Below are 16,136 nucleotides of genomic sequence, written 5' to 3'. Positions count from 1 at the left end.
ATATCTTCATCAGGGTCCGACGATGCTCCTCAGAATGGATCAGTAACGACAACAGTGAGATCTGGGCCGGTGTTTTTCTCAGCTGTTCGACCACAGAATAGTCCTGTACTTTCATCTTCCTCAGGAACTCTTCAGCCTCTTCTTCGGACACAGGTTTCTTGGTTGCAACTGGGTTGGTTCTTCTTAGCTCCACCGGAGCAAAACATCGACCTGATCGAGTCAGCCCTTGCGCTTCACAACTGACTTCTTCCACCTGTTTTCCTTTGTACATCACCACCGCCTTTTCATATTTCCAAGGCACAGCCCTGCTGTCAATCATCGGCAGCTGGACCACAGGCTTTATGGTCACCCGTTCTCTACATACCCCTTTCAACACGACCGCCGGTGTGGGCGGGATCCCTGGTATTACCAACTTGCTTGGCTCGGGTTTGCTTGTTATGGCGGACGGGCTCTTTCCCAATATCACTACCGGCTTGACGCCTTCTCCCTGCGACTGTACACTCGTTCCTCCACTGGTTGAGACTTCTTTCGGGGCGGCTTGGATCATCATCACTGTTTGTGAGGGTTTTCTCAATTCTCCTCCCTCACACACCAACTCAATCATGTGAGTTTCGTGGTGCGCTGGCAGTGGGTTTTGGTTGATGTTAGGAGCCTCCGGTGTCTGGACCTCGATCTTATTGGTGTCAATAAGATCCTGTATGGCATGCCTTAACTTCCAGCACTTCTCGGTATCGTGCCCGAGCATCCCTGAACAGTATTCACAACTGATTGAACGATCCAAATTCTGAGGCGGGGGATTTGGTTCCCGAGTATGGACAGGACTAACCAAACCCAATTGCCGCAGCTTGTGGAACACAGCGGTGTAGGTTTCTCCCAGTTCGGTGAAGGTTCTTTGCTTCCGCAACCTGTCATTCCTAGCATCTGGATTTCCCCGGAAACCTGCCCCTGAAGGGTTTCTATATGCCCTTGGTGGAGGGTAGGTGTTTTGTGGTGGTGCATATATGTTCTGGGGAGCCGGTGCGCGCCATTGTGGGCGAACCGGAGGCTGAGTGTATACCTGGGCTTGGTGTACGGAACAATGTGGTTCTCGAGGTGGATAGAAATTTTGTGGTGGGTTGTATGGGTAGTTTGACCTGTGAGGCCTGGGTTGGTTGTAGTGCGGCCTGCCAGCCCTGGACCAACTGCCTGCCTCGATCGTGGCAACCTCTTCTTTCTTTCTTCTCAGCGCACCTCCCGTGCCGCTTTGAATAGCCTGGGTTGTGGCCTTGAGTGCCGAATAGTTCAAGATCTTGTCAGACCTCAGACCCTCTTCTATCATGACCCCTATCTTGACCACCTCGTTGAAAGATTTTCCAACCGTTGTCACCAAGTGACCAAAGTAGGTTGGATCCAATGTCTGCAAAAGTAGTCCACCATCTCTCCCTCTCTCATGGGAGGATCGACTCTAGCTGCTTGTTCTCTCCAACGGAACCCGAACTCGCAAAAACTTTCCCCGGGTTTCTTCCCAGTTCTCAATAATGTGAGACGGTCGGGGACTATCTCAAGATTGTACTGGAAATGACCCGCAAAAGCCTGTGCCAGATCATCCCACGTGTACCACCTGCTGGAATCCTGCCTGGTATACCATTCTAGTGCAGATCCGCTCAGACTTTGGCCGAAATAAGCTATCAGCAGCTCATCCTTGCCGCCTGCCCCCCTCATTTTGCTACAGAATCCCCGCAAATGTGCCATGGGATCACCGTGCCCTTCATATAAATCAAACTTAGGCATCTTGAACCCAGCCGGGAGTTGGACGTCTGGGAAAGGGCATAGATCTTTGTATGCTACGCTGACTTGATTGCCCAGCCCGTGCAAGTTCCTAAAGGACTGCTCCAGGCTTCTGAACTTTCTCGGCACTTCATCCTGTTCAGGGGCCTTAGCCGGCTTCTCGATCTCTGCCGGCACTTCCAAATGTGGATTGTAAGCCTGTGGCTCGGGTGCATGGAATGTAGGTTCGGGGGGGTAGTATTGTGCATCGTGAGCCTGAAACAATGGCTCCCTGGTCGTTCTTTGCAAAGGGGCTGATGTTGGTCCCACGAAAATGGGAATATTGGGTGTTGGGAGAGGTTGATGGGGCGGTGGAGCTTGGGAATCATGAGGGCTTCTTTCTTGATGATAAAGAGGATTTGGACGGCTTGTGGAAGGGCCAGAGTGAGGGTATTCCGGCATGTGTCCCACTGTTTCGGGGCTCTTTTGTGTTTTGGCTAGGGCTAGCTGCATTGCATTCATCTCTAGTCCCATCCTTTCAATCTTTTCCATCGCTTCTTTTAGCAACTGGCTCATTGGTCTTTCTTCCTCATTACTATTCTCTGAAGTAGTCATGCTTGTTGCTACCGGTCCTTTGGATCTGGTTTGGTAGGAGTGTGTTGCCAGAGTTCTTTAACAACTAACTTGTCTGGATCAGACAACAACAAACTTTGTTAGCGTTAGATTTTAACAGATTTGATCATAACACATAGAGGATGCAATGCACCTAGGCAGTTAATCGTTTCTACATGCTTTGCCTCAAACAACATGCGTCATCCCGGTTTGCTCATTCGTCCCTTTTTAAAGTACTTTGGGAAACCCTGTGTTTTATTTTATTTTGTATTTTCTCTTTTTTCTTTCTTTATTAAAAGCGGTCGAATCTTATGGGGATTGCCTACGTATCACGTCCCCGCGTGAATCAGACCAGGCGTAGTTCTGCCTCAAAGTAAAGACACATAGAAATTCTTCCGGAGTCACTTAATTTCATTATCAAAATTTGCTATTACACATTGCTTCAAACAAAATAGCAACAGTACAGACTCCACGGTTCTTTGACCCTATTTGATTGAAGGAAAAATAGAAAACAACATATGGGAAAACATCAAAGCTCAACTAAAACAAGACTCGACCAGAGGTTAATTTTCCAACTTAGGGACCCGCGATGCATCATTCGGCCTTTTCGCGGTTCTAGGTGCGAGATCCCTTTCGAGCTGCTCCAACTCGTGCATGGTCTGTTTGACATAACCTATCACTGCTGGGAGAATGGTAACGCAGGTCATGTTTTCACACCGCCGACACCTTCTGATGATGGCATGGGCAATGGCCCTGATCTTGTCTCTGGTTTGTTTCTTCTCTATGAGTAGGTGTCTTATCTGATCACTGCAAGTCTTGAATACCTGTGAGTCATGTATATGTTGATCCCTAAGCTGCCGCACTTCTTCCTTCATTTGGGCCAACAAGTCGTAACAGTATCTACTCTCCAATTGGAAATCCCTGGCCTGCTTAACTGATTTAAACTCAAGTGTAGCCATCTCCCTCTTTATTTTGGCAACAGTCTTCTCGTGGTCACGTTTCAATTGGTTCAAACATCGGCGATGCTTATCTACTCTTATTCCCCACCGTGCCTTGAACTCTGTCATGACCTTTTCGAATTCTCCTAACCTGTCTCGCCATTCCGTGATCTCTCTTTTCAAACCCTTTATCAACCGCTGGTCTGATCGACTTCTGCGCTGCTCATCAAGAGACAATCTCAATTTTTGGACTTGGGCCTTAAGTTCTTCATTCTCTTGGATCAATCTATTCTTTTCGCTTCGATCCGCCGTGATTTGTACGCTGTTATCGAATTTCAGACTGTCCATTTGTAGCTTCAAATCGCCAATCTCTGCCCGATAACCCTTCTCTTTTGCTAACCAGTTCCATTGCCCTTGGGATGATTCTACGAAATCTTTGAGATGCGGCCTCTTAGCCGGTCTTTCGTAGGACAGGCTACCTCTAAACCAAGCGTGATATCCTGGGGCGACTTCCCCTTTTGCCGTATCAATCACACAAGTGTTTGCTGTCAGATGTTGGCATTCACTCCAGATTTGGCGAACTTCTTCTTCAGGGAAATGACCGTTCGGACTGATTTCAATCACTTGGGTACTCAAATCTTCATCTTTCGGTACCACTTGGTACCTCCCAAGTTGCCTCAAAACCCGATACGGTGCATAGGGTTGGATACTTTTCAGTCCCATCAACAGAAAGTGAGGCCGGGTTGCCGGCATGTATATGATTTCCTCGATAGGTGACCATCCGAGCGTCCATTGGATTTGGCTGGCAGTGAGAGTTCGGAGAAATGAGGTCCATGATGTGACTCCCTCAGGTAAATTGAGCCCTTTGATTCTCGTGTAGAATTCTCCAATACAAGTTTTCTCTGGCGAACCATAACCCAAAAGTGAGGAGCGATGGCATAAATGATCGGTCATCCACATTTGCAACAGTAGGTTACATCCTTCGAAAAAGTCGCCCCTGGCTCGACAAGCAGTGAGAGCCCGGAAAATGTCAGCCATAATCATAGGCGCCAGAGTACTTTTATCTTGGGTAAGCAAAGTATTGACGACCCCGGTTATCTTTAGATCAATGTTTCCATCTTTCCTAGGGAACACTATAAGACCCAGAAAGGCTGTCATAAAAGCCACTAGCCTGTGTTCGTCCCACTTTTGTCGGTTGCCTCTACTGCATAGTTTGAAATCCGGCTTATTGAACCCGCCCACGTGGCCGTATCTAGCATATATGAGGTGGAGACTGCAGAATCCTTTGGCAAGATCTGGATGGTGGAACGTTCGAGGTATTTTTAGGAAATCCAGAAACCTGTGTACCGTGACAGCTCTAGGTGCAATCAAGTATTTGAACCTAAAAGGGGCTTCATCACTCCCGATGTACCCTGCTATTTCTTCCAACGTCGGGGTGAGCTCGAAGTCCGAAAAATGGAACACGTTGTGTGCGGAATCCCAACAAGTGACCAATGATCTGATGATATCACCCCGAGGCTGAACGTTTAGTAGGTCCGGGAGACCTTTCAGATATTTCCTTACTTTGTCTTGCCCTTCTTTGCCTAAGTCGTTCCACCATAACCGCAACTCAAACGGGATCTTGGTCATTACTGAAAAAGGTTCGTTTTGTACCGTGCTCATCCTGCACATTTATTAGGGTGATTATGCCAAGTGAATAAAAAATAAAACTTTATTTAGACGTATACTTTTTATAAAAACTTTATAAAAACCCTTTTTTTTGAAAATTAAGGGTCTAAAAACTTTCAAGACTTTTGGCAAGACAAATATTTTTTGCCACAAATAAAGACATATATTTATTTACATATATATATATATATATATATATATATATATATATATATATATATATATATATATATATTAAAAATAAGACTCTTTTTCATCTTTATTTTTGTGACAGGACAAACTATATATTTAAAAAACAAAACAGAACAACGACCCCCTTTTTTTCTTCTCTTTTTTTTATTATTTTTCCTTTGCTTTTAATAAAACAAAACTAATAAGACATTTTCTTTTCATTTTCTCAAAATTTCGGCAGAGTTTTGACGGTATTTTGGCATTGGCTTTTTTCAAAAATAAACAATTTTCTTTTCATTTTTGGCATTCACATTATTCAAACACCGGTCAGCATGCGGGCTCAAGACAAATAAATGCAACGAAAAACAAATAGGATGCATTAGGATGGTCCTTTCATATCAGGTTGCTAGTCCTAGACGGACCCAACCCCTGTGTTGAGTCCCCTAAGTCAAATGCAACGTGATGCAAATAAGCGTTCCTACTAGGGATCCGGCATGAAGTCACGTTATTCTATGTTCAAAAAACCTGGGTCAGTGTTCTAGACAGTGTACCCGAGCGGACAACTCGAGTCGAGGAGGGGGCAACTTACCGGGAACCAAAAGGCCGTCCGGCTTCGTAACTTATCCGTCCTCTTTCTTATTTCGGGTATTGACACTAACAGAATAGGGAGTCTCGACCAGCGAGCTTCTCCCCGGAGGTAAGAAGAGAAGGGTTTCGGCACAGTTTATATACAGTCCAAATAATATCAAAGCGGTAAAAGCAGCATTTAGCACATTAGGCTCAAACATGTAAAAATCAGATAATAAATAAAGCCAAATAATAACAATTATTTTAAGCTCGAATTCTTAACCCTAAACCAGTGGTTCTGGGTTCTGATCCCCAGCAGAGTCGCCAGAGCTGTCACACCTCCTTTTTCCGCACCCGCAAGGGGCGCAAGGGAGTTTTTTCCAATTAAAGGACAATCGAAACGGGATTGGTTTATTTATTTCAGAGTCGCCACTTGGAAGATTTAGGGTGTCCCAAGTCACCAATTTTAATCCCGAATCGAGGAAAAGAATGACTCTATATTACAGTCTGCGTACCAGAAATCCGGATAAGGAATTCTGTTAACCCGGGAGAAGGTGTTAGGCATTCCCGAGTTCCGTGGTTCTAGCACGGTCGCTCAACTGTTATATTCGGCTTGATTATCTGATTTTATACAAGTGTGAACTTATGTGCAAAATTTAACTTTTAACCGCTTTTATCATTTACTGTTTTTATCAAGAATTGCAACGTTGTGAAAATGTATCTCGAACCGCGTTACAATCAATGTACCCGTGGTCGTCGACACACTTTGACTCCGTTGAGATTTGGATTTGGGTCACATCAATGTGCACCCGAGTTTAAGGAAATTAAATTATTAAAGGCGCGCCTAAAGCGACTAGCGTATTTATTTTGGGTAGGACCGTGGAATTTTACTAAACGGTCCATCCCGAAGCCTAAACAATTTTTAAAGCAATATTTATTGAGGGCCCCGCAATTTGTATTTTTATTTGGCGAGGCTCACCTCGTTCTTTATTTCTAATGAATTTGCAACGTCATGGACATGCATCTCGAACCACGTCACAGTCAATGTACCCGTGATTAGAGAGGCATTTCGAATCCGTCGAGATTTGGATTTGGGTCACATAAATGTGCACCCGAGTTTAAGAAGGTAAAGTTTATTAAAGCGTATCCTAAAGAGACTAACGTGTTGTCATTTTAGGAAGGTTGTGAGATTTGCTAAACAACCCGTCCGGGAAACTGAATGCTTCGATACCATACGTTTAACGAGGGCCCCGCAACCTGCGCGTTTTGTTTATTTTTCGTCGAGGCTCATCTCGTTCTTATTTTAAAAGGATATCCTATAGCAACTACGTTTCTTGTCGTGTTTGTTTCTATCAATTGAAAACAGTAGATAGTCCTAATTAATTACATGCTTGCAAGTTATTTATAATAGAATTCGGAAATACTTAAAAATCAGGAACGAGGCTGCGTGCACAGTCAGTCGAATAAATAATCATGGGCCCAAATCCAACCCATGCGTGATGGGCCAAACCTGGGCCACTGCTTGCTCGAAGCAGGCCTGTTTGGCCTGTTTTGACCTGAACTCGACCTTCATGAGGTTGATATTGCAAGTTTTGTGTTCTTTGTCTTAACAGGTGGTTTACTAGTTATATGAGACCATTAATCAGAAAAGGAAGAACTTAAACCATGATGTACAGTTTTCATGCTTGGCATACATTACAGCATATACTGCAAAGTAAACTAAATCTGATATGCAACCTAATTCATTGAGAATACTTTTATCTAAACAGCATACATATACAAACTGATATTCAATTACCATGCATTGATATCTACTAGGCGTGCAAGCTACTTCCAACATCCAAACGAGAATAGCATTTTTCTACATTACATGATATTTAAGGTAACAAACTATGTATAAAAAACACATTCTTCAGATCTTTTCATTTGTATTCTTGCTCAAGTTTCCAATTACATCTGACAGTGTATTAGGTGTGTACCTGGTATAGAGAACGAAAAGAAGAAAGGAATGGTCAGCTGGGCAGTATGTAGCAAACACAGCAACAGCACAGCAACAAATCAAAAATCCAAGTGTTTTCCACAGCCCACAGACAACCAGCAATATTTCCCAGAACAAAAAGAACCAACAGATAGTCGAGTACCAAACCAGCAACCCCAGGAAAGAGTAAGGAAGCAACAGCAATAACAGAGTGTTCGATGCAGCAACACCAACAGTTCGACAACCACAAACAGCTCAGTCAATGCAAACAACCAAACTTGGCCAAGACAACTCGACCACTATAAATTCTTATGCAACTTTCAGACAGTGTTTGGTTACAATGTTTTTTGGAAACTACCTTATGTTTTTCAGTTTTTCTTTTACTCTCGCTAGACCTCTCTTCAGACTAAAAGTTCCAGCCTCCAGACTAAAAATTCCAGCCCCTTTTTATGTTCTGAAACAACTTATTTATAAGCTAATAACCCAGTGCAATCAAGCTGCCTCGATCCTGCAACTTGCAGTCTGCCCATACCTATTAAACCCATCCTTAAGCATCTTTTGATGCCAGCCCCCTTTGTTCCCCACGCCTGGTTTTTCTTTAATCAAGAGTTATGGGTTCATTTTAGTATTCATTTTAAACTCCCATGCTCTTATGTCTTGTTCCCCATTGGCATTAGTTTAATCTTAATTAGTACCTCACTTGTCAGTTCATTTAAACTAATCTTTTCTGTCCTTTTCAACACCCCAGAATACCCTTGTTAACCCTTGATTATTACTGCCCTGCCTATTGCAGCATCAGGGCATTTTTGAACTTCTGAAAGTTCAATTTCAGGACTGCCCTGGACTGAACCTTTTCAGTCATTTTTGCAATGCAAACAAACTCATTTCAGACAATGCTGGGGCATTCAGTCAGTGACAAGGCTCAATTAGTCACGTGAAATTATTAGCTTATTTGATCCATCAATTATAGAGAACTAATCGACGACATTTATCGAGTCGACTATACTAATTATAACAGGTAATAATCAGTCGTTCAAATAAACAAACACATACAGGGACCTAAAGGGCTTCGGACAACTTGGTCAATCACTAGGAACCTATATAAGTTATTCATGCGACGACTATCCTAATCGGACATGCTTATCATAGGATACATTCAGAACACACACATAGAAAATCAATCGACCAAATAAAAGGTCTTTGCTAGAAGATGGAAGAAAACAGAAAAAGTAACAGACAATAACAAATACTCACAACAACAAATCATGCTGACAAACTTAACCAAAACTAAAAAGGAGAGAGGACACTTACTGGGGAAGTTTAAACCGAAATGACCCAAGTCCGACTTAGCTTTGACCATTTGAGGTTGAATAAATTTTAACCAGGGTGTTCTCACATGAGAACACCTTGGTCAAGATCCATTAAACCTCAAAACCCCTTTTAAGACCGGCCTGATTTCCCAGGTGCATGTGTTCTAAGGTCTGGATTTTCAGATCTGGTTTTTAGGAGTTGTGGGTAGATTCGGACCAAACCAAGCTTGGTTTGGTCACGAGGAGGGTCAGGGGAGTGTCTGGTATGAAGATGGGGTAATTTGGTATAGGTCCGGGTTCGACTCAAATCTTCAAATGAAGATTCGAGACGAAGGAAAGTGATTCGAGGCAAATGGATAGCAGATCCATGTTCAGGAGAGTGAGGGGGTCTTAGGGTGTTCAGGAGGTGATCACCGGCGTTCGTGCCGTCGGGTTCTGGTGAAAGGGAAACTAGGGCGGCGTTAGGGTTTGGGGGTTTCAGGGCTTGGGGAAGGAGATGACTGAAGGGGGGGTTCGGATAGGGGGCGTGGGGTGAAGGGTTGAGTTTATATATGGTCTAGGGGTTTAGATCCTGGCCTTCGGATCAAATGAGATCTATGGCCAGGATCTATCCACTTAGGGAAGACGGTGTCGTTTGGGTTTTGGTAGTGGGTGATGCCGGGTATGGCTGGATCGGGTCAAAACTGGACGGGTTTAGGGGGAAAACCTGGGTCCGTTGGATCAAGGGGTTGAACGGCTCAGATCAAATGCATAAGACGACGTCGTTTGGGGTTGAATGAGTGGCTTGATCAAGACCGTTTGTTTGAGTCAGATCAACGGCTCTAATAAGGACGCTGATACGGCATCGTTTGAATCAACGTTTGGGCAGGCCGGGTTTGGACTGGGTCTGAGTGCCGGTTTTGGGCCTTTTTTGTTTCATTTTCTGGGCCCAAATCGATTTTAATCCCTCTTTTCTTTGTTTTCTAATTTCAACATAAAAAAATAACAAAATAAACAATAAAACAAATGAAATTAAAACAAATAACAATGTAGCACTTCAACATAATTATCACACCAAATTAAAATATTTAAGTAAGTTAAATCACAACCTAGAACGAACGATGCACATATATATATTTTGAATTTTCTTTTAATGACACATATTTTTTGTATTTTGTTTGATAATGATTAAATGCAAAAAATGGACAGACCCACAAATGACTAGCAATACATGTCATGAAAAATTTGTACCGCGGGGTCATCTGTCACTATTTTTATTTTCTTTTGGAGCGATTGTCCGTGAAGCAAAAATCACGTGCTTACAATATGTATGACCATCCACTCACACCCAACCAACCCCTTACACGCCTCAATCCAATGGGATTGCGGAAAGAAAGAATCGTTCATTAAAGGAGATGATGAATGCATTATGGATAAGTTCTGGTTTGCCACAGAAATTGTGGGAGGAAGCCGTTCTTACGGCTAACCGAATACTAAATCGAGTACACTATAGCAAAACACAATCCATTCCATATGAAAAATGAAAAGGAAGGAAGCCCAACTTGAATTATTTTAAAGTTTGAGGGTATTTGACAAAAGTACAAGCTCCTAAACTCAAAAGGGTAAAAATAGGACCGAAAATCGTTGACTGTGTTTTTATAAGATATGCGACCAATAGTAAAGCGTATCGATTTCTAGTTCATAAATCAGAAAATCTCGACATTCATAATAATACGGTTGTAGAATCAGAGAATGTTGAGTTCTTTGAAAATATATATCCGTATAAAAAGGAATGTGAGTCGATTAGTGAAGGATCTAAACGACCTTGGGAAGAAACAAAAGAAAGTATATTTAATTAGGAGGATCCAAGACGTAGTAAACGTCAAAGAACGTCTACTTCATTTGGACTAGATTTTGTGACTTTCTTATTGGAGAATGAGCCTCAAACATTTAAAGAAGCTATGTCTTCTTCAGAATCATTGTTTTGGAAAGAGGCATTCAATAGTGAAATAGAATCCATATTGAACAATCATACATGAGAATTGGTTGATCTTCTTCTTGGAAATAAATCATTGGGTTCTAAATGGATCTTTAAGAGAAAAATGAAAGATGATGGAACTATTGACAAATATAATCAAGACTTGTAGTCAAAGGGTATAGACAACGAGAAGGTCTTGACTATTTTGATACATACTCTCCAGTTACAAGAATTACGTCCATACGGATGTTAGTAGCATTAGCTGATGTTTATGGTCTGAAATTCATCAAATGGATGTTAAGACAGCCTTCTTAAATGAAGAGTTGGAGGAAGAAATCTACATGGAATAACCTGAAGGGTTTGTGGTTCCAGGTAAAGAAAAGAAGGTATGTAAACTTGTTAAGTCCCTTTATGGACTAAAATAAGCACCCAAACAATGGCACGTGAAATTTGACCAAATAATATTGTCAAATGGTTTTAAGATAAATGAATGTGATAAATGTGTGTACATTCAAAATGTTCCAAATCACATAGTCATTGTTTGCTTATATGTGGATGATATGGTGATAATGAGTGATGACATTGCCAACATAAATGCTACTTAAGTGTATGATAACTAGCAAGTTTGATATAAAGGATTTGGGAGTTATTGATTTAATTTTGGGGATTAAGATCCATAAGACTCCTCAAGGTCTGGCATTGTCATAATCTCATTATATTAAGACAGTACTTGAAAAATTCAAGCACTTAGGGTTTAAAGTTGTAAAGACTCCAATTGACGTGAATCTTGCATTAGCAAAGAACAAAGGCCAAAACATATCACAATTGGATTATGCTCGTGTGTTGGGATGCTTAATGTACATCGTAAATTGTACACGACCAGATATAGCTTGTGCTATAAGTAAATTAAGTCGATACACGAGCAATCCAGGTCAATCTCATTGGATGACAATGAAACGAGTTTTGGAATATTTAGAACATACCCAGGGCTTTGCTTTGCACTACAGTAAATATCCTGCGGTGATTGAGGGATATTGTGATGCAAATTGAATTACCGGTTCAACTGATTCGAAGTCCACAAGTGGATATTTGTTCACTATTGGTGGATGAGTGGTATCTTTGAAGTCGTCCAAACAAACTTGTATCACCCGCTCTACAATGGAGGCTGAATTCATAGCCTTAGATAAAGCCGGTGAAGAAGCTGAATGGCTCCGAAATTTCTTGGAAGATATTCCATTTTGGCCCAAATCATTGGCACCAATATGTATACATTATGATGGTCAAGCGATAATTGGAAGGGTTGGGAGTGTTATGTATAATGGTAAATCTCGTCATATACGACGAAGACATAAAACCGTTAGGCAATTACTCTCTAGAGGAATTATCACGATTGACTATGTAAAGTCAAACGATAATGTGTCGGATCCACTTATAAAAGGCCTAACTAGAGAGGTAGTTGAGAAATCATCAAGGGGAATGGGACTATGGCCGAGAACAAGTCATTGTGGCGGTAACTCTACCTAGAAGACTGGAGATCCCAAGATCTAGGTTCAAGGAGATCAAACAAAGTCATTAATGATGGTTCAACATTGTCAACTAAAATTTTGGTCCATTCTTGCGATGAGACAATGTTCAGTACCAAGTATAAAATACTAAGGCTTTTTAATAATTTCTAAATTTGATACGGGGTATATTAAATAGTGTATCTATGGGATGACATGTTTAGGAATTACCTATGTAAGTGTGTAGTGTTAGCCGCTTCAAGGAGAATTTTATAAGGCCAGTTCTCTATGCACTTATGAAACCAGGCGGTGTTCATGGCTGAAACGAACACAACAATGAGAACCAAACACGGTTAAGGGTTGGTTGTGTGACTTATGATTTTATAGGTATATACTAAAGTTTGACAGTTAAAAGATATCAAATCTACCGATTGACCGAGTATATCCAACATAAGTTCACTACGGAAAATTCAAAGGGAAACCTACTTATCAAGATGCAATTAATCCTTGCTTGCAAATCACATAGTTTTTTATACATATTTTCGTGATCTAGCCATTCCCCATTCATGTGGGGGATTCTTAGGTTTTAAGCATTAATATGGCTTAAAAGAGGGTGAATGGGAAATGAAGGGGAATAAAAATTTTAAGTTTCCCCCATTGACAAAGGGACATTTTCCCATATTGAAAGAGGAAGAGTTTTTTTATGGGTATATAAGCAATTGCTCTTCTTCTAGCTCTTAAAGAGTTGATAAGAAGGCAAGCCTCCCGTCGTCATCGTCGTCGCTTGCTTGGCTTCGGCTTCGGATTCAGATTCAGATTTGGTCAAATGAACAATTGATTGATTAAATTTTTGGACCAAATTTATTTGTTAATAGTAAAATATTAACAGAATGTTATTAAATATCTGTTTTAATAATAGAATATTAATATTAAAATAAATATTAATATTAAATCCAATGGTGCGTTATCAGTTTTCCGTTTTTCAGTTTTGTAACTGAAAATTTACCTACCTCTTGAATTCCTGGTTTATTATTGCATAAATTAGCCATTTATGTTATGACATTTATGCTATGGTCGTTTTGCATAAACAACCATTCTGAAGAGTTGTACCTCTTTATTTTTCAGTCCAACTTTGGCTATAAATACAAGTCCATTCTCTCAAAATTTCCATACGATTTTCTGAGTTTCTCCCCCTCTTTCTGCATTGTTTTAACTTCAAAGAAACCAACAGTAAGTGTGATTTGCTACCGAACTTTGTGTTCGCTGAAACACTAGGTTTGAAGTACCACTACACCAGCGTGTAATTCGTTCTATCATGGGAGGAAATAATCAATAACCTTGGGTACTAGGAAGGGATTAAATTCCTTAAGGAAACACTGTGAATTTAATGGGCTCGGATTAACTTTTGTTTTGTTTATATTTTTCTTTATGTTATTTTATTTTTCTCCAGAATTATTTTACAAATACAGTTTACTAACAAATATTGCTAGTATTATTTTTGGAAAATAAATGGAGAGAATATTTGGGCCTCTTTGGTATTGGCTCAATAGTATATGTGGAATAGCTTAGGAGTATTATAACTTTTAGCACACGCTAGAAACTATTTATATTTGGTAGTCGAAAAAGTGTATAAAATTTGTATAATTTTTGTATATAACTTACAATATATATATATTATTATAAAAGCACAAATATTAGAATGTTAAATGTTGAACGACAAAAATATTCCCATAATATTGACTAACGTTCATATCCTTCACAAACTAAAGTTTCCTTCAAAGAAACAAATTACACGTTGGATAAAATTGCACTACTAAAAAAAATTTAAACTATTTGGACGTTGATTTCCACTAGAAAATAGGATCCTAATTTCAGTATACTTGATCTAGGGCTGTCAAATTTGGCCCAAGCCCAAATGATTCGCCCAATCCGTCCAAGGTTGGGTTGGTTATTGACCCGCCCATTTATTGAACTTAGCCCATTTTGACCCAACACATTTCAGCCCAATTAAAGTTGGACTAATTTTTAGCCGAAATTGATCCATGAGTAAGTTTGTCAAAATATCTTATAAATAATTTTATTTTTTGTTTAATATTTTTAAATATGACCATAACAAAAGCCAAAAAGCCTTATTTAGTAATTATATAATTTATAAGAAAATAACACATATTAATTAAAGTTTAATAACAGTTGGGCGGGTTGGGTTATGACCCGAATTTTAACTCATCTTGACCCAACTCATCTTATCCCAAGTAACTTTTGGGCGGGTCAAATTATTGACTCAACCCGCCCATTTGACAACCCTAACTTGATCTATACAAATTTAAGTTAGGCAATGATTGTTCCTTCTCATTATAATAATAAGATCACTTGATCTCACACAAAATTATTACTTGGAAGTTTGAATTATAAGAAACAAACTGGTTCAAAGTAAAGTAAAAGTAAGACGAGAAGTTATCCCCTAACTCGCATGGCATCTTCTCAAAGCAAGAAAAATTTAATTCCAATTGAAAGACAACTTAGATTATTGGTTATTTTGATGAATAAAAAAGACTACCATACCGAAATAGAGTTCCAAAATCCCAAACACAATGCTTTTGGATTTTGGCTCTCATTGTTAATTCTTTTGTTCCATTATGCCCAAATATCAAGTTTAGCTCAAATTCATTTCTTATATAAAATAAAAATAAAAAGAAACAATCAAGAATGGAATAAACAATTATTAAATTTATAAAGATGAAGATCAATCTTATCTCACATGGAATATCAATAACCAAGAAAATTTAGATAGAAAAGCCCCATGAAAAGAATTGATGGGCACTTAGCAGTCAGACTTACTATTTTTCATTTAATTTCGCTCGGAAGACTACACTCATACATAATTTATTTAAATGATAATCTTATGCGTTTAGATTTCTATTTTTTTATGAATATTTAAAGGGTTAAACCCCAAAAATAGAATAATTTAGTGAAATCAATATGACTATCATTTTAGTTTCAACTAATCTTTTACATTCTTTATTGTAGAGAAAAATAATGTTGATCAAATATAATATTTATTCGAGATTTTTTGCATTGTAATAAAAACTATCATACCTCATTCTTTTTATGAGTGACTTTTACTTTGCCTGCTAAGAGAATTGCAAGGAAGGTGATGCATTATATTTTTGAGGAATTATTATTGAACTTCCAATATATTTAGTTACAATTAATTTTAGAATACGATGCATTCAAAATTTTATTAGTACTACTTTTGGATAGTGCTTCGTAATATTTGACTGAAAATATTTGTGCATCGCACGAACGTAAAGACTAGTTATAATAAATGCATGAATAAAATGTTGGATTTCAAAAACAACTTTTTAATATTAAGCATAATAACTCATAATAAAAGGATATAAATCGAAATTCTAGACATTAGCCTTGTAATCCTATTAGTTTTAGGACATGATACTGTACGATAGGAATCCTACGTGATTACCTTTAGGAACCCTATTAGTACAATTATTTTCAGGCATAGATATTAGCCTTGTAATCCTATTATTTTTAGGATATACATCTTAAAAAATTTCTATTACTAAATTAATTTGAAAACGTACTATATTGTCCAAATCCATTTAGAAACCGAAGATCCTATATTATTATAAAAACTGAATATAATATTAATAGACCAAAATAGCCCTAAAA

The sequence above is a fragment of the Nicotiana sylvestris genome, chromosome 6, assembly GCF_000393655.2.
Source record: "Nicotiana sylvestris chromosome 6, ASM39365v2, whole genome shotgun sequence".
In the NCBI taxonomy this organism is placed as follows: Eukaryota; Viridiplantae; Streptophyta; class Magnoliopsida; order Solanales; family Solanaceae; genus Nicotiana; species Nicotiana sylvestris.
Note: the sequence above shows the minus strand (reverse complement) of the source record.